Below are 20,378 nucleotides of genomic sequence, written 5' to 3'. Positions count from 1 at the left end.
GAACTCGCATGGAGTTCTACCTAATTACAGGAGGAATTCATCATTCCTCCTCTCCATAACTATTCCGAAAAGCTGTCATTTCTGCGATGACAGCTTTTCGGGAAATAGATAGTTTTTCCTCACTACATTGCATTACCGCAGCTGGAATCCGTGCTGCGCATGCGCTGTTACATTCGTAAACCCAGCGCATATGCAGCAGTACTTAGAGCTGTGGTAATTTTGTGTACCTCCCCCTCCACCCTCCGCTCACCTCCCCCCCATCCCGCACTTACATGTCCACGCAGCAGCCTCTGGCTCCGTCCTGCTGGTCTGTCATGGGGTCTCCCAGCAGACCACAGTACAGATTAGAAAAAATATATATATATTTTTTTTTTCTAATCTTTATTGTGTTCTGCTGAGAGACCACAGTGTCCGACCAGCCTTCGGAGCCAGAGGACGCATCAGAGCGCCGGAGGGAGACGTCGGGGGACCTGTCCAGCTGTAATCAGGTAAGTTTCACCTGCTATTCGCCACCTCACAGTGGTGGATAGTACCTCCATCAAATTCCGAAAATACATAATATTCGGAATTTGATGAATACCATAATTTTCACATCCCAATACTAATGTATGGGGAGTGTGGAAATTAACGCAGGGGGACTTAGCAAGGAGATATCAGTGATATCTCCTGCATTAAGATACTTCATGAATACTAAAATAACGTTATTTAAGGAAAATGTCCTTAAAAACGTTAATTTAGTGTTGATGAATAGGCCCCAAAGTCATGCTTAAACTGTTGCAAAGCATGCTGGGATGTGTAGTTCAACAACAGATGGTAGGCTGCTTATTGCCCACCCCTAGATGCACCATTGCAGATATTGCGGGCAAACCTACGAAAATGACTTTTTCGGAGGTTTGGCCGCTCACTGCATATGCACCAAGCCCCGGAATGCGATACATTCCGGCGCTTGGATGCAGTGGGTAAGCAAGAGAAGCCTTTGTGCTTATATTTGCGAATGGATCCAATCGGTTCCCTCCCAGCGACCCCCCTGCCCCCGCGGCGTGTGCGTCACTCAACGCATGCGCAGAAGGACTTCTAGGTCATGAGCCAGAAATTCCTTCTTTCGAAAAGGACAGCTCCTATTGGGAGAACTTTCCTTTGTGATTTTATTCATGCATACCTGCGTAATTAATGCTGTAATGCATGCGATGAAAGGTGGGATACATCGCATGCAAATTGCTATGCGTTATGCACCCCATCCCGTGTGAAATATTATATTACTATATTGCTGATTGCCGCTTCTACAATATAGTTCTGTTAAAAATAGAATATTGTAGATTGCTGCTTCTTCAATACAGCTTTTCAGTGAAATAATTACTAGACAGTATAAGTAGATTGCCGCATTATTATGTAGTTGTCGAGTGCCTTTAATTAAGAGGTTTGTCCCAGGTGTTTTAGGGGCATATCTACTAAGCAGTGGACTTTTACCAATTTTGCCTGTCATATTTAAAAGGGCAATAATAGTAAATGCAAATCAGGCTTGTTTTGCATTAAGTATTATTGCCCTTTTAAATATGGCAGGCAAACTCTGTAATACTCAAAGGCCTTGTAAATCCACTGCTTAGTATATATGCCTCTTAGGGCCTGATTCAAAGATGAACGGAATTGCACAGCCACACACAAGCGGCTGTGCAATTCCGTCCATTTAAAATGCAAATGCAGAAGGAGGTGTCAGATACCTCCTTGCTGCATCTGTAAGATCGCAGCCTGGGATCACCATCCGAACAAACGCGACCATCGGTCGCAATTGTTGTCCCTTTGGCCAGGCTGCGGTTTTGGCACCCATGCAGACCCTGGCCTCATCACTCTCGAAAAATGGGGGCGATACGCCCCCGTTTCCAGTAAAGCTGCCAGGAACGACCCCGCTCCGCCTCCTATACGCTGCAACCTGTCAATCAGGCTGCGGCTGTGAGGCTCTGCGAGAACTCGCAGACGGGGACTGCAAATGCATAGTACTCCTCCTGCGCATGCGCAGTCCTCCCACCACCAGAGATGTGCGCTAACCGTTAGCGTACATCTCTGAATCAGGCCCTTAGTCTAGTCACAGCAAGGTTATAGTTTTTCTAGTACAAGCCAACTTATGTGTAATTCTTATTCAACAAATTGAACGCAATAAATGTATCATTTTATCTATAATCTTGGCTTTATGAACGTTTGTTGAATATTTATTGAAAAGTATTTAAAATAAAATGTAAAACAATTAAATTATAATTATGGGCCTAATTCAGAAATGTACATAAGACCGAAAAATACGTACATCTTCGATATTTTTAGATTTGCGCAAAAGCTGCACTGCGCTATCACTCGCAATATCTCAAGCACCACAGCATGCTGGATTGCATTTGGAGGCAGCGTTACAGAAAATGGAGGTGTTACGGCCAATTGTATGTCGACATTTTGACCATGTTGATCATTTGTACCTGTCGACCTTCTTACATGTCGCTTTTTAGTGTGTCGACCTATTGACCCTGACGACCTTGTGTCCCTGTCGACCTATTGCCTGTCTAACTTGAGGTGTCTACCTAAACATTGTCTACCTTTTTATTGTACAGTAGATCTAAAGACTGGATACCAACCCCGGTTAACCTCCCCCAAACGCTGACTACCTGGTTTGGACTGGGCCACAGGGGATTCGAAGAAATCCCCGGTGGGCCCCACTGACTTGTAGCCACGCCCCCTATCGCTGGAGGTCGTGGCCTATGGTGATGTTTTTAACTTTATGGCAGGCTGCAGTGCAGCTGCTTGCCGGGCACTTATGAAGGCTATGACTGTCGCGGCCGGCAGCTACACGCAGGGGACATGGGGACAGTGCAGTCACTCAGACCCAGCACTACAGTGTACTACTGGGTAATAAATCCCAGTAGTCTCTGCAGTGGGGTCAGAGGAGCAGGTGCTGAGCCCATGACATGGACCTGGAGTTTAGCAGCAGCAGCGCAGGCTCATGGGTGTGACTCATTGTGAAGCTGTGACTGCTTCCCTGCCGGCTGCCTGATTATGCTGCTGGTGAGTACACTGTGTGTGCACTACAGGTGGTATAATGTGTGGGGACTACAGGTGGCATAAAGTGTGGGGACTACAGTGTAGCATAATGTGTGGGCACTACAGTGTAGCATAATATGGGGGCACTAGAGGTGGCAAAATGCGTGGGTACTACAGGTGGCATAATGAGTGTGGACTACAGTGTTGAATAATGTGTGGGCACTAGAAGTGGCATAATGTGTGTGCACTACAGGTGGCATAATGCGTGGGCACTAGAGGTGGCAGAATGTGTGGGCACTAGAGGTGGCATAATGTGTTGGCACTAGAGGTGTCATAATGTGTGGGCACTACGGCGTAACATAATGTGTGGGCACTACAGGTGGCATAATGTGTGGGCACTTCAGTGTAGCATAATGTGTGGGCACTACAGGTGGCATAATGCGTGGGCACTACAGGTGCATAATGCATGGGCACTACAGGTGGCATAATGTGGGGGCACTTCAGTGTAGCATAATGTGTTGGCACTACAGGTGGCATAATTTGTGGGGACTACAGTGTAGAATAATGTGTTGGCACTATAGGTGGCATAATGTGTGTGCACTACAAGTTGCATAATGTGTGGGCACTACAGTGTAGCATGTGTGGGCACAAGAGGTGGCATAATGTGTGCACTACAGGTGGCATAATGTGTGGAGACTACAATGTAGCATAATGTGTGGGCACTACGGGTGGCATAATGTGTGGGCACTAGTGGTGGCATAATGTGTGGTGGCACTTAAGTGTAGCATAATGTGTGGGTACTACAGGTGGCATAATGTGTGGGAATTACAGTGTAAAATAATCTGTGGGTACTAGAGGTAGCATCATTTGTTGGCACCACAGGTGGCATAATGTGTGGACACTAGAGGTGGTATAATGTGTGGGCACTAGAGGTGGCATAATGGGGGCACTACAGTGTAGCATAGTGTGTGGGCACTAGAGGTGGCATAATGTGTAGGCACTACAGTGTAGCATAATGTGAGGGCACTAGAGGTGGCATAATGTGTGTGCACTACAAGTTGCATAATGTGTGGGCACTACAGGTGGCATAATGTGTGGGCACTACAGTGTAGCATAATGTGTGGGCACTAGAGGTGGCATAATGCATGGGCACTTCAGTGTAGCATAATGTGTTGGCACTACAGGTGGCATAATGTGTGGGCACTTCAGTGTAGCATAATGTGTTGGCACTACAGGTGGCATAATGTGTGGGCACTACAGTGTAGTATAATGTGTGGGCACTAGTGGTGGCATAATGTGTGGGGGCACTTAAGTGTAGCATAATGTGTGGGTACTACAGGTGGCATAATGTGTGGGAACTGCAGTGTAGCATAATGTGTGGACACTAGAGGAAGCATGTGTTGGTACTACAGGTGGCATAATGTGTGGACACTAGAGGTGGTATACTGTGTGGGCACTAGAGGTGGCATAATGTGTGGGCACTACAGTGTAGCATAATGTGGGGGCACTAGAGGTGGCATAATACATGGGCACTACAGGTGGCTTAATGAGTGGGCACTACAGGTGGCATAATGAGTGGGTACTACAGGTGCCATAATGTGTGAGAACTACAGTGTAGCATAATGTGTGGGCACTGCAGGTGGCATAATGTGTGGACACTAGAGGTGGTATAATGTGTGGGCACTAGAAGTGGCATAATGTGGGCACTATAGTGTAGCATAATGTGTGTGCACTACAGTGTAGCAAAATGTGGGGGCACTAGAGGTGGCATAATGCGTGGGCACTACAGGTGGTATAATGTGTGGGGACTACAGTGTAGCATAATGTGTGGGCACTAAAGGTGGCATAATGTGTGTGCACTACAGGTGGCATAATGTGTGGAGACTACAGTGTAGCATAATCTGTGGGCACTAGAGGTGGCATAATGTGCGTGCACTACAGGTGGCATAATGTGTGGCGACTACAGTGTAACAATGTGTGGGCACTGCAGGTGGCATAATGTGTGGGCACTACATTGTAGCATAATGTGTGGGCACTACAGATGGCATAATGTTTGGTCACTACAGGTGGCATAATGTGTGGGCACTACAGTGTAGCATAAAGTGGGAGCACTACAATGTAGCATATAGTGTGGGCACTACAGATGGCAAATGTGGGGACTATAGTGTGGAATAATGTGTGGGGACTACAGTGTGGCATAATGTGTGGGGACTACAGTGTAGCATAAGGTGTGGAATATTGTGTGGGGACTACAGTGTTGCATAATGTGTTGGCACTACAGTGTGGCATAATGTGTGGGTACTACAGCGTAGCAAAGTGTTTGGGCACTGCAGTGTGGCATAATGTGTGGGCACTACAGGTGCCATAATGTGTGGGTACTACAGTGTGGCATAATGTGTGAGCACTACAGGTGGCATAATGTGTGGGACTACAGGTGCCATAATGTGTGGGCACTACAGGTGGCATGTGTGGGTACAGGTAACATAATGTGTTGCCACTACAGGTGGCATAATGTGTGGGTACAATAATGTGTGGGCTCTACAGTGTACCATAATGTGTGGGTACTATAGTGTGGCATAATGTGTGGTGCACTACAGTGTAGCATAATGTGGGAGGCATTATAGTGTGGAATAATGTAGATGCAATACACTGTGGTATATTATGAGGGGCTCTAAAGTGTGGCAAAATGTTAGTACATGTGTAGTGGTCTAATTTACGCACAACTGACCAGCATTGCAAAGGTTACTGGGTGGCTCATCACTACCTCTCTGATTCCTTTGTGCTTACTACTACCTCCCTGATCCCTCTATACTCGCCACTATCTATCTGCACTACCACCTTGATCCTGCCATTCATTCTAAGATGCCATGAATGCCATGCCATTGCACTGTACATTCATTTTGTGAGGGCACTGGCCGCAGTTAAACATTGTTATTGGGAGTTCCAGACCAAGGACGGATTTATATATGTATATAGATAGATACACCCCTTCCAGTGACTGGCCACACCCCTTTGTGGGCCTCTATTATTACATTCCCATGTGGGCCCTTCATGAACCAGTCCGCCACTGCCTGTCTCTCACTTTGTGAATAGATCCTCTATACAAACAAAACAATCGCTGCGCACTGCAACATTTGCGCATGCGAATTAGCAAACAATCACTTGTTCTGCGTAAATATCGGCATTGCACCTGTCTCTGAATCAGGCCCATAGAGAGGAAGGGGAGCAGAGGGTCTGATTCAGAGCCAGACGCTATTTGCGCTCGCTCGTTCAGAAAAAGGGGCCGGCTATTTAAATGGAGCGCTCGCTCTTTGCGGTCTGGTGACGCCTCTATGTCTGAGCGAGCGAACGAAACATGCGCTCGCTATTTTGTAAAGACGCCCCCTGGACGTTCGCATCCTACATCATCTGCGCTATTTATTAGATTAATCGAGTACATCGAAAGGCGTCTGAACTGCTCGCAGTGCTTGTGGTAGGATTTTCCTACCGCAATCATGCGAACAGCTCAGGCTAAGAAACAACCAAGTGACGTGGTCGATGACGCTGCTTTGTTAATTATGCACACCCTTGGCACGCCTGCGTTCGGATCACCACTCCCCGTTTTCAAGCACCTTCCCCTGTTACCACCCACAAACGCCTCATCCTGTCACTCAAATTAGCAGGCACTCGCTATTTTGCGAGCGCTCGATTTCCGACCGCAATGACTGGTTGGCGCATGCATATTACAACCCATACGCATGCACAGATGTGCGAACATCGCTCGGAGCGAACGAGCGGCCGCTTACGAGCGGCTCTGAATCAGGCCCAGAGTTGCCAGTGACTGGAGATTAGAAGGAGGGGTGGTAGGTTTCATTGAAAAGATGAGTTTTAAAGACACTTTAAAAAGCTGAATAGCTGGAGGAAAGTATGATTGAGCGTTGTGGCAGTGCATTCCAGTGGTTGGGAGCAGTACCAGATAAATCTTGGAGGCAGAAGAGGTGATCAGGGAAAAGGTTATGCTGCAGTCATTGGCAGGGTGAAGTGAACAGTAGGGCATTTGTGAAATGGCATTAGTCCTCGTTCACACGTTAGTTAACTTTTGGCATTTGGCAGTCCTTGCATGAATGCAGGTAATGAATCTCAGTGCACTTGTCTGAATTGTACATGGACAAATATTGGTTAATGAGCACCTTGGCATTTTTTTCACTTGTTATAAGTGCTTTAAAACTACATTACGTTTTTTGGAAATAAAAATGTCCATTCCATTAGTATTCATCCACCTCTTTCTAAAGGTCCAATTCATTTCTGTACACATTTTTTTTGTGTACCCCTACTCTGTTCAAAGGACAGTTTCACAACATACTTCTTTCTTTATATTCTGACACCTTTCTGTATATCACAATTTATCTCTCATTCACCTGTATACTTTATACTACTTCAGTAGTTCCCAAACGTTTTTGAATCACGACGCTCTAGTTCATCAATATTGTTTTCATGGCACCCCTAAGCCAAAAGTTTGTTATTCAGAAAAAAATGTAGTGAAGTAGTAAAGTGAAGTAAATTGTGCTTACCTGTCATCCTTAGGTTCAGTTGTGTGGTGGTGGACAGGTTTGTGCTTCTGTTTGTCCACATATTTACATATTTTGACCATAAAAATTTGATTTGGTGCTGAACCACCAACCTTAGGCATCCCTGCAAGTGACCCGAGGCCCCCCCCGGGTGCTACTGCACACAGTTTGGGAACCGCTGTACTACTTACACATACTTAATTTCTTATTCCACTAGGGCCGTAACTAGCGGTATGCAAGCAGTGACATCGCCAAGGGCATAGGGTCCTGGGGCGGCACCATTGCTGCCCCACAACTCCTGAATTGTGTTTGCAAAGTTATCCTGCAACCAGTAGTGTACTGCAGATCTGCCCAGAGCATCATTTAGATGCTCCGGGCATGCACGCTGCAACCAGTAGAGCCACCAGAGTGTAGTAGTAGACGGTAGTGCATAAGTGTTGGGGTATTAATGTAATGGGTAATAGTTGATGTAATTTGGATGCAAATAATGCATCTAGAAGTTGATATAGTTTTGAAACACCTACAGTAAACCTAGTGGCCGATCTTTTGGCTGCCTCCTCTGGAAGGAAGTATCCAGGTTGGCACTGTGGGGGGCAGGGCTCTGTGGAGGTGGAAGGTTCTGGGGCGGCAATGGGTAGGGCTCAGTGGGTGTGGGTGGGGTCTTGGGGCATGACAATGCAATGTATCATTGTAGCCCCGCCTCCGCTATACAATGCTGAGATTATAGGCATTGTGGAGCGGGGGGTGGACCACGATGAAGCAATTTAACGCTAATCGCGTCATCGGCCGCCCGTGCCGTCCACTTCACTGGGAAAGTGTGCGACTGCAACCAGGTGGCCCCAGCCCCGGGGGACTTGCCCACCTTTCCGAGAGGCCGGGAGTGTCACCCGATTTACGGGAGCCTCCTGGCCATTCCGGGAGGGTAGGCAAGTATATTATTTTTGCATCTTTACTCCTCCTCTTGTCAAAATTTGGCTACGTCATTGTTAGTAGCAGCCCTGGTTACTAAATATTTTTATTCCAGAATGTGCTCTTGTTATTATTAATACCCCTTTTACACCAACATTAAAATCCTGGGTTTTCGTATGTGAATGTGCATCATGCTTGGCATTTTAGTCAGTGTAAATGGATCCACCCGGGTGCAGTGACCCAGGGATCCAACTCGGGTAGCTTGCAGGGTTGGACACGGGTTGTTCCTGTGTCATCCTGCAGTGTAAACGGCCCGAGCCGGGTCACGATGACCCGAGTCGTGCCACATGCTACCCGGTTGGCCGGCTTCAGCGGTGCTTGGAGAGTACATCATCTCCAAGCGTCCACTTCAAGTCCGGAAGAGCTAAGTCACTGCAGACCCAGCTCCATTGTGAATGGTGCCGACATGGGCATAACCCGGCTTGGCTCAGCAATGGGACAGGGGTCAGTCCTGGGTCTGATCCAGGTTGGAAACATGTTCCAAACCCCAGGTCAGACTAAGAGTTATGGTAAAACTTACCTTTGTTAACTCTCCTTAGGGTCCACAGGGATACCATGGGGTATAGGTGGTGGATAAGGACCAGACACCAAACAGTTAAGCTTTCAACTGCCAGGATGCAACGGTCCCTCCTCCCCCTAAACCCCGCCCCTGAGCCTGAAGCAAACCCATTTGTTAACAAGATCAAGGCAGGAGGAGTAGAGGAGAGAAGGAAGACTGGTACACAGAATAATCACAGTCTCACATCAAAGAGAAAAAGGAAATCGGTGACCCAGAAACCAGGTGTGTCAGAGCAGGTGCCCTGTGGACCCTATGGACTTCGAAGAAAGAGAGTTAACAAAGGTAAGTTTTACCATAACTCTAATTTAATTCTTCTTTGTTGTCCATAGGGATCCACAGGGATACCATGGGGATGCCCCATAGCAGTATTCAAGGGTGGGGACGCTCCTGAGCTGAGAGAAGTATTCTGCGTCCAAATGAAGCATCCTGAAAGGCAAAGGTATCGAAGACATAAACCCTAAGAAAGGTGTGGACAGAAGACCACATGGTTGCCTTACAAAGCTGTTCAGCTGAGGCGCCACGGCGAGCTGCCCATGAGGATCCCACAGAGCGAGTGGAATGAGCAGAGATGGTACCTGGCACAGGAAGGCCCATCTGTGTGTAAGCCTGTGAGATAGTCATGCGAAGCCATCTGGCCAGAGTCTGTTTGTCAGCTGGCCAGCCCTTCTTGTGGAATCCATAGAGGACAAATAGGGAATCTGTTTTCCGAAGAGAACTTGTACAGTCCACATAGATTCTGAAAGCATGGACCACATCCAAGGAGGCCTCACCTGCCGAGAGGTCTGGTGATTGGAAGTCCGGGACTATGATTTCCTCATTAATATGGAAATGAGAAACAACCTTGGGAAGGAAGTTAGGACGACTTCAAAGAACTGCCCTGTCCTGATGAAAAATCAGAAATGGGGAGCGACAAGAAAGCGCCCCTAAATCTGACAACCTACGGGCGGACGCAAGAGCCAGAAGAAAGAGAATCTTTGCTGTGTGCCAGTTCCACAGATTCCATGGTTTCAAACGGAGGGCTCTGAAGGGCCTGGAGAACCACTGACAAATCCCACGGCACCCCTGGAGGAATGAAGGGAGGTTGAATACGGAGGACACCCTGAAGGAAGGGCATTAGAGCAATTCTGCGCTGGAGCCAGATGGACAGAGAAGAGACATGCACTTTCACTGAGGCCAGGTGGAGTCCAAGATCCTGTTTGAAGGAAGGCCAGGAATCTAGATACCATAAAAACTTGAGGGTCAAAACTTCTGGAAGAACACCACTTACGCCAACCTCTGAGGTTCTGAGCATAGTCTGGACCACTGAGCTAGAAAATCCTTTGGACCTTAAGAAGGATGTTTCAAGAGTCATGCTGTCAAAGACAGATGGGCCAGGTCCAGATGTAGACATGGACCTTGAGACAACAGGTCCGGACATTGAGGAAGTAGGAGAGGAGAGGCTGTGAAGATCGGTGTACCAATGTTGTCTAGGCCAGGCCAGAGCCACCAGCAGGACAGTGCCTCCGTCTTATTTGAACTTCCATAGGACTCGAGGAAGAAGGTAGACTGTTGGTAATAGGTACACCAGATGGAAGGTCCACTTCATCGACAAGGCATCTATGAAGGGTGCTTCGGCATCCTTGTTCTGGACCTGTACACTGGCAGCTTGCGATTGTGTTTCGGGACACCATGTGGTCCATCTCTGGCAGGCCCCACTTGTCCACTAGGAGTTGAAAGACCTCTGGTTGGAGAGACCATTCCCGGGCATTCATGTCGTGATAGCTGATGAAGTATGCTTCCCAGTTGAGAACCCCCAGAATGAACACCGCAGAGATGGTCCGGAGGTGACCTTCGGCCCATGCGAGAATGCATGACATTTCAGTCATTGTTGCCCAACTTCGAGTGCCTCCTTGGTGATTAATGTAGGCCACTGCTGTGGCGTTGTCGGACTGCCCTTGCACAGGCTTGCCCTGAAGAATTTCTTGAGCCATTGGAACTCTGTAGATGATTCAGAGTTCCAATACATTGATTGGCAGGGTCGACTCATCCGATGTCCAATGGCCCTGGAACGAGTGTTGACTAGTCACTGCACCCCAGCCGCAGAGGCTTGCATCCATTGTAAGGAGTACCCACTCCGTGATCCAAAAGGGGTGACCCTTGGTTAGGTTGGATGAGAGGGATAGACGAACCTCTGGAGAGAGAATCTTTGTCTGGGATCCAGTCCAGGACTTGTACATGGCTCAAGACTCTCCTGCTCCTCTCCCCACTGGATCTGCTCCCAGGAGATCGGGACGTCTGAGACCTGGGCTGAGTTCCTCCCATGTCACCTGATGAATCCTTCTTCTATTTTTACGCACTGGATTCTAGCTGTCTTGCCAGCTATAGTGTCCATTTCACAACGCTCGGCTCAGCTCTGCATGGTCATCTATTTTCTCCCAGCTATTTCACCGTGGACTGTTTCCCGGCTTCTCAGCCACTCCAGCAGCCGTTCTCCCATAGCCTGCATGCCCGGCTTCTCAGCCACTCCAGCAGCCGTTCTCCCACAGCCTGCATACCCGGCTTCTTAGCCACTCCAGCAGCACTCCCACTGACATCAGTGGGACCAGCCCCAGACGGTAGGCGTTCCCATGGAAACGCCTCCGTCTGGGCAGCCACGCCCCCGGCACTCCCACCAAAGGGGGCATGCTGTCAATCACCATTAACAGCACGCCCCCTTTGGTGCGAGACCCTTAATGACGGCTTGGCCATTGTTATTCAGGTCTCGCACATGCGCACGATGGAGCCGCCTCCGTCATGCGCATGCGCACTTGGGCAACATTGACCCACTTGCGAGCACTCAGAGCTCGTGAGCGGGTCTGAATCAGGCCCTCAGGCAACAACATTGGGCTCTAGCCACAACATCGGCCTCAAGCCGCAACATCGGGCTCTAGCCACAACATCGGCTTCAAGCCGCAACATCGGCCTCATGCCGCAACATCAGCCTCATGCCGCGACATCGGCCTCAAGCCACAACATCGGCCTCATGCCGCAACATCAGCCTCATGCCGCGACATCGGTCTCAAGCCGCGACATCGGTCTCAAGCCGCAACATCGGCCTCGGTTACAACATCGGCCTCAAGCCGCTACCTCGGCCTCAGCTGCTCCACCCAGCCACTCAGCCAAATCTTTGGCACCAGCTTCATCTTTACCGGTTGGCCAACCGCTACAGCTATCTGGCGCAAATGCCTCCACTTGTGTCTACTACCATCGACAAGACTTCTTCTACCAGCTTTCAGCCAGTTGTCCGGAGCAATTAATAAACTTCTCTTTCCACCTTGTCTGTACCGCTCTTCCACAGGGATTCTTGGGTGTTGGATCACCGACAATCATAACATCTGATGGGGCAACCCATTCCATCTGGAGAGGATGAGGTATTGCATAGGCCTGGAATGGAACTGAGCATACTCCACCATGTCGAAGGTGGATACCATGGATCCAAGAATTTACATTGCTGAGTGAACTGAGCTTCGGAGACTGAGGAGTAAGTGTGGAGATCTTGTCCATTGTCAGGAAGATTCTCTGAGCTTGAGAATCCAAAAGGGCCCCCAGATGGACAATCCTTTGTGAAGGGTTCAGGGAGAACTTTTTCCAGTTGATTACCCAGCCGTGTCTCTGTAGGAAGGCAATGGTTATCTGAAGATGGCATTAAAGAACCTCTGGGGAGCGTGCTAAGAGCAAGAGGTCATCCAGGTATGGTAGCAGCCTGACTCCGTGACAACGCAGTGGGCTGCCATGACCGCCATAATTTAAGACCAGTGGAGTTGTAGAAAGTCCAAAGGGCAGAGCTTGAAATTGGAAATGTTGCTGTAGTACAGCAAACCGGAGATATCGCTGATGAGAGGGTATTATAGGTACATGTAGGTAAGCATCCTGAATATCCAGAGATACCATAAAGTCCCCTGGCTCCATAGCTAGTACAATAGAGCGCAGGATTTCCATCCAAAATCTGGGCACCCTGATGAATTTGGGATTGAGGTTGAGGATATGCCAATAAGACCCATTTGGTTTCTGCACCAGAAACAGGGTAGAATAATAACCGTTCCCTTGCTGAGATAGCGGAACTGGAACTATTACCCCCTCTTGCAGCAAGGACTGAATGGCTTTCTGGATAAGCAGGGCCCTGCTCGGGTCTGATGGAGGGCCTGTGTAGAAAAACTGGTGCGGTGGCCATCTTAGGAATGAGAGGGAGCACCTGTGAGAGACCATTTCTTGTACCCAAGCATCCTTGATGGTTTGACGCCAGCACTGGGCAAATTGAAGAAGTCGGCCTCCTACTCTGGGGTCCCCCAGGGGGGGCCTGCCCCATCAGGCTAAAGGTTTCTCCTCAGATTTGGAAGCAGAACTTCAAGTGGCCCAGGTCTGCTTGATCCTGGACTTGGCGGCCCTTGTGGAACCCGATTGCCGAGGAAAGGACTGGCCCTTAGGCTTTCACTGGGTACGAAAGGACCTGAAGGATATTGTCCGAGGCTTTGCAGTAGTTGTTGAGGGCAGAAAAGCAGTTTTTGGTGCTGCCAAAGTGGCTACAATCTTCAAACAAACAAGATCTCACCAATTTAAGGTAATGATTCTAAAGCCTTCTTAGAGTCTGAATCCGCCTTCCATGACGGTAGCCAAAGAGTGCGGCGGGCAGACACTGACGTAGCCGATGCTCTAGAGGCCAGGTGACTAGCATCGAAGGTTGCTTCTCCGATATAGGAATCTGTATCTCTTATGTGAGCTATATAATACCCCTTTTACACCGGAGCTAAAACCCGGGTTTTTGAAGGGTTAACCCGGGCAGGTCCCTGGTGTAAAAGTGGAGAGAGTTGGATCGCCGGGTCGAGTGACCCGGCAATCCAACCCAGGTAACTAGCAGGGTTTAACACGGGCGTAGCCCGTGAAATCCTGCTGTGAGAACAGCGCACTCCGGGTCACGATGACCTGGAGTGCGCTGCTAGCCGGCCGATTGGTCCGGCTTCAGTGGCGCTTGGAGATGACGTCATCTCCAAGCGACCACTTTCACTCCGCAAAAGCCGGGTCTATGCAGACCCGACTGCGGTGTGAGCGGCGCTGACTCGGGAATATCCCGAGTCGGCGCCGGCAAAATTCCGGGTCTGATCCGGATAGGAACTTTGTTCCAACTCCGGGTCAGACCTGGAATTTAGGTGGAAAATGGGTATAAGACAGCTGATCCCTAGAGGTCTCTAGGGAGAAAGACTCTTCTAGGACATCTGCCCAGCTGTCAATTGCTTTCACTACCCAGGCAATAGCCACGGTTGGGCGAGCAGTGGCTCCTGACAGGGAATGCACAGACTTAAGGCCAGTTTCAATCTTTCAATCCGTAGGGTCCTTTAATGAGGAAGCTATAGGTAGGTATAGGTAATGTGGAGCTTTTAATCAATCGCGTAACATGGGAATCTACTGCTGGGGGAGCTTCCCATTTTGCGCAATGAGCTGCAGGAAAAGGGTAACAATAGGTCAGGCATTTTTGGAGCTGAAACCTCTTACCAAGCATCTGCCAAGCTGCTGCTATGTGTTCAGCTAGCTGATCAGAAAGAGAAAACTCAGCTGAAGCTACTTTTTGTCATTTAAATAGTGGATGCTTTGATTCGGGGCGGGCTCATAATTTTCTATTTGGAGGATAGATCTGACAGCTTGCACCAAAGCAGGTTTATTAATTTTAGAAAACATGGATGGAGCGCTTGTTTGAATAACCACACATATATTTAAAACCAATAACACTATTAGCATATTATATACATTGCAGAAAACAATAAAATATAGTGCAATATCTGCTCAAGCTCTAAAATCAATAAATTGAATCCCAATCTTTTTTAATAAAAGAGTATGTTGGATAAAAACAGTAAATTAAGGATTCATATAATATTGGCCTGTCTAGATCCACCCAAGAAGGGATTATTCTGATTTGTGTATTACAATTAATCTCCCACTTATTTAGAATGCCAGTTCCTGTATGGGCATATTAGTACAATGTTCTTTTTAGCTGCCACATATGAAGAAATAAGTGGAAATGTCCTGGTTTAAACAATCTGTGTCTCCGGCGTGTGTTGTTACCCCAATATTGGGCTAAGGGCCTGATTCAGAGCCGCTCGCTATTTACGAGCGCATGCTCTGAATCAGGGCGAGGAGTATTTTTATTATTTTTTTTCTTCCTGTCTGCTCGCTAAGCTGTGGGTGCCCACCCACTGCTAGTGCGAGCGGGCAGGGGATGGTCGCGAATATCGTGACCTAAGGTAGGGTCTCAGCACTGGCAATGCCGAGTGGACTTCCAGCTCTAAAGAGCCGGAAGTCCACTACTGACATCACGAGTGATGTCAGTAGGGACGCCCACAAATGGCAGGCGTTCCTTCGGAAACTCCTCCGTTTGTTCAGCCACACCCCTACCCACCTACAAAATGGAGCGAATTTTCGATTAACACTAACAGCCGCCCCATTTTGCTGCGAGCTCCGGAGCGAGTGAAGGTTTCACTCGCTACGGTGTTCGCGCACGTGCATTGCGCACACTGCGTGTGCGCACTGGGCCACCATCGACCCGCTTGCGAGCGCAATGTGCTTGCGGGCGGGTCTGAATCAGGCCCTAAGTACTTTGACTGAGTGCCGTATATACAAACATACAGAGAGGTGTTTAGGGTTTGTAAGCTGCACAAAGTACTCACTGGTCTATGTTCCACATGTGAGGGCTTGCAACCACTCATCAGCAGGAGCGCAGACTTGTCACAGACCAGCCGCTCGATGGAGTATGACAGCCGGACTGTGCAGTAAACAGTATAATCCCAGGGATCCACTAGCGTGTCTGTGTATTAAACTCTTATTCACCACCTACACCCCATGGTATCCCTGTGGATCCCTATGGACCCTGAAGAAGAAAGAGGTATTAGAATGTATCCTCTGGGGATTTCAACTGTTGCTTTTCTTATCTTCTGTGCCAATACAAAACTGTTACTGGCTGCAAAAGATGGCAATCAACTAGTGAGCTGGCACAGATAATGCAGTAAAATGTAGATGATAAGTACATTCTAGGACGATGATTCAGTTTGCAGTGATGTTCTGCTGAGCATTGCCATGATGCATCAATGTGCACATATCAGCCAGTTACGGTGACATTGCAAGTTATCCTGCACACCTCTAAGAGGTGCGAGGGAATACTTGCGATGTGGATGGATGTACTGTGTTGTTCCGCTGCAGTAAACAAGATCTGACGATGCGATGTACAACCCGTGGGGATGCGCATCGTGAGTATACACTCACTATTTGTACATATTACGCACGATCAGTCATTCTGATGCGTCAGAATCGGCCAGATCATGCATAATATTGTCTAGTGTGTACGCACCTATAGAGACCTCAGTAAGTATCCCTGACAGTTTGCACCCTGACAATGTTCAGATTGTTGTAATTTACATAGCTAGATGGTACCACACTTCCTTTTACTGCCACCACCTGTTATAATTAAAGGAGTCACAGGTCTTTTATTTCACTAACTGGCCCATGGGCTAATCAGAACCTGAGGACGGGGCTTCGCGGGTATCGGTGGCGGAGCTATGCTCTGTGTCCGGCACATTGTAAAATAAATAAAAAATGTTTATGCTGTTCCATCGATGGAGGAAAACCATCTGGTTCTCCCCATCGATGGTAAAAGTATTCGACATAGGCCATAAACCATCGATGATTAGAAATCATCAATGGTCGATTGCCATCCCTAACCAGCAGACAACACGCTGATGTCAGCCAGCAGTGCAGTGTGTGCTGGGGGATGCTCTGATGAGAGAGTATTGGAAGTTCCTGATAGAATATGCAGAGATCCATATGCTTTTAGTAGGCAGGTGCATCAGAATGACCTCAGATAAGGGTGATATCCGCCATATCACCTTGGGATAGAATCGCGGTGCAAGCCAGGCAGGTTCCCATGCCGGCGGCTTCCGGCAGTCATTTGGAGATGCCAAGAGGTCCTGTCATAGCCAGTGATGTGTCAAATACAGGACCCCTCCTATATACCTGAGTAAATCCAATAGTGCTTTGGGATGATGATAGACGCTTCAAGCATCCGATAGTGCTAAATAACTCATCAATCACATTATTAGGTGCAAGTTCTTGGAGTATAATAAAGCTTAATTAGTAGGTATGTTTTATAGGTATAAGTGATAGAAACTTAAAATGTCCATTAGCGCTACATGAAGCTTCCAGTCTTTAAACGGGGTAGCTATTCGATACAAACACTTGGAATATAATGAAGCATGATTAATTAGTATGCTAACTAAGTAAGTTTAACTAAATAAGTATAGCCAATAAGTATGCTTCCTAAGTGCTATAGGTAAGTGTAGGTAAGGGAGAATGGTACATGATAACATATTTGAAGCAATTTTGACAGGTACATAACATGCAATTTTTTTAATACATGTACCATTAATTATGAAAGAACAGTAATGCTAATAACAGCAGCAACATAATGGTGCAACAATATGCAAGTAGGAGCAAGCCAATAACGGTTTAGGGTCTAAGCAAATTCCAGATCAAATTTGAATCCATGGTAAATCCATACATTGGGACAAAAAAACAGATGTAGATAAGGTCCACTAAAAGCAGAGGGAGAACACAGACCCCAGTAGGTGGGCCCATCCATAACGGTGTTACCAATATGAGTAAGGCTAACAATCAGACATTATATAAGGTGGGACTATTCCATGAGTCACGAATAATCGTATATGAAAGCACGTGTAACAAAAAGCTAGTAGATGGGTACAGGAAAGAGAGGGACTGCTAACTCAGAAATGTAAAGTGAGTTAAAAGCTAAAAAAAAAAAAAAGGAGGGCTCTGGTTCCAAATAATTTGGTCTCCTAGGGATAAAAAAACAGATAATATGTTATACCAATTACGAGTAACATAACCCATGGATGGGAGGATGTGGTACAAGCCAAAAGAATGGAGAAATCCAGGGTGACAGGAATTTGCTCCAATAAGGGGGATGAATGTGTTGCAGAAACAGGCTTGCGTTCGAAGGATGAGGTAAGGCCAAGGGTGTAGTAGGTATTACCGCCGGCCACATGCCCTGGCTGGGTTGTAGATCCTGAACGTCCAAAGGTGTAAACTAACCTAATATACCCCCTAACCCTCCTTTAGGGGTGCCTAACCCTAACCTCCTCCCCAAGTGCCTATCCCTAACCCCCTCTAAGTGCCTCAACCCAACCCCGCCTTCCCCGCAGCGTAACCCTAAGTCTCCCGGGCCGGGGGTGCCTAACCCTAACCTCCGCCTGGGGGTGCCTAACTCTAACCCCCCCTTCCTCTAGCCTAACCCTAACCTCCTGGGGGGGTGCCTAAGCCTAAGTCCCCCCTCCGGGAGCCTCTAACCTAACCCTCCCCCACCCGTGGCTGTCCTCAGACTTGGTTCCCTAGTACAGGTGCTAGTGTACTCTGGATTGGAGCAGAGTGCGATTAAGCATACAACATAGTCAACAAGCCAGGACAGAAACAAACGGACAAGACCGTACCAAGGATCAGACAATATCAGGTCAGGAACGAAGCCAAGGTCAACACCAGAATACCAAGCACAGTACCAGGGAGGACAAGGAATCAGGTAACAAACAAAGCCAAGGGTCAGGAATGAGCAGTGGGAATCACTTGGAGGTAAGAATGCTGGAATATGGTTTGGGAGCCTATACTCTAGCACTGAATAGTGCTCAGAGGTATCCTTTTACAAGGAGGGACTTCAATTTAGGCGCCAGTGTAACGTCACACTTGGCACACCTGGCCTTTTAAATTACATTCAGAGCGGTGGACTCTCCCCTATGGGAGCTGCAGTCACTCAATACAGAAACCGGCAAAAGCAACAGCCACCAAGGCTCCCAGTCTGCTGCCCTGCTGCCAGCCACAAGGAGATTGTCGCAGTGGGCACTTATGGACCTTTACCCATCATGGGATCACAACCAGCGCTGCTGGGCCCGGTAAGAGGGATCGGGAACTAGGCGCGCTGTGACAGACAGTTACTGCATTCCTGACGGTGCCAACATGCTCTTGAATTCATTGTTTAAACATTCTTGTGATCATACCTACGTACTTCACACTGCATTCACATGATATACAATATATAACTCCCTTGGTCCTACAGTTGATATCATTTTGAATCTTCAACATGTTACTATATTTGTCTGTTAAATCTTTTCTCTTAGTCATGTACTGGCAGGACCTACATGACCCACATGAGAAAGACCCAATGATTTGAGGGGGTCTGGCAGAGGTCCATATGTAGTGACTACATGTGAGATGGTCACATAGGTTGGTTCTTCTTCTCCAGCTCATAGATACAGTATCTCCCAAAAATTGGGATAAATCTTCATCAAGGTGTAATAAATACCAGTGTTTCTGTATGATGGATTAATGGACGTCCACTCTTGGCAAAAGTTACCAACAAATCTGATAACCTCTTTATTTTGTTTGTTTTTCTTCCCTGTGTCTTGGAAGATAAGAGATTTCCTTTGCATCCTCATGACTGATGTTTTGGCTTTTTTGATGGAGTTATGGCTGTATCCCCTTTCCCTAAGCCTTCCTGATAACTTCTTACATTATTGTTTAAAGGGGACTTCCTCTGAACAGTTGTGCCTTAGGCGTATAAATTCCCCCTTGGGGATGTTCTCTATAATTGGTGGGAAGTGCAAACTTGTTTGATGTAATAGGCTATTAGTAGCCGTGCTCTTTCTGAACAGTTCGGTCTTGAGCCAGCCTCTCTCGTTCTTATATATCCTAAGATCAGTGATGTGCAGTCAGGTGGGGCAGATCCCTTCCTGTCATACTTAGGTATACTCCAAAGTTTGACTATAAAAAGTATAAGAAAAATGTAAAGAAAATATTATAAATATCTTTGTTTTATTCTAATAATTTTTATAGTCAAAATTTTGGAGTAAAAAGTGTATGGCAGGTGAGGCACTGCCTCCCCTGTCTACCTTTTCTGCACATTCCTGGTCAAAACACACCAAATTTCCAACACAATATACTGCTGCACTGTTGTATAATGCCCACATGAACCCTTGGGTTCATATATGTATCTGTAAATCTGGCTCTGATACTAGCCAGTGCCTCCTCAGTCATTTACCTCAATTGATGTCACTGCCTAAGATGTAGAAAGGAAATTCTGCTATCACTGATCTCCTTAGTGAGTGTCAGGGACAGGGTATTTTGGTAAGTTTATCAATGAACTGGAGTAGGGGGTCTTACTACCATCCCAGATGATCAAAATGTAAGTGATACAGTATATACCTATACTAACCCATACCATG

The 20,378-nt window shown here is 47.5% G+C and overlaps 1 protein-coding gene across 1 annotated transcript in view; it reads left to right on the top strand.

The window, feature by feature from the left end:
- Nucleotides 1–20,378, top strand: part of MYLK4 (myosin light chain kinase family member 4) — a 212,506-nt gene that overhangs the window by 23,855 nt on the left and 168,273 nt on the right. The gene's annotated exons all lie outside the window — the stretch shown is intronic.

This window comes from Taudactylus pleione, unplaced genomic scaffold (assembly GCF_031769625.1).
Source record: "Taudactylus pleione unplaced genomic scaffold, aTauple2 ptg000116l, whole genome shotgun sequence".
Lineage (NCBI taxonomy): Eukaryota > Metazoa > Chordata > Amphibia > Anura > Myobatrachidae > Taudactylus > Taudactylus pleione.
The sequence above is the reverse complement of the archived record's forward strand: the minus strand, read 5'-3'. Positions and strand labels throughout refer to the sequence as shown.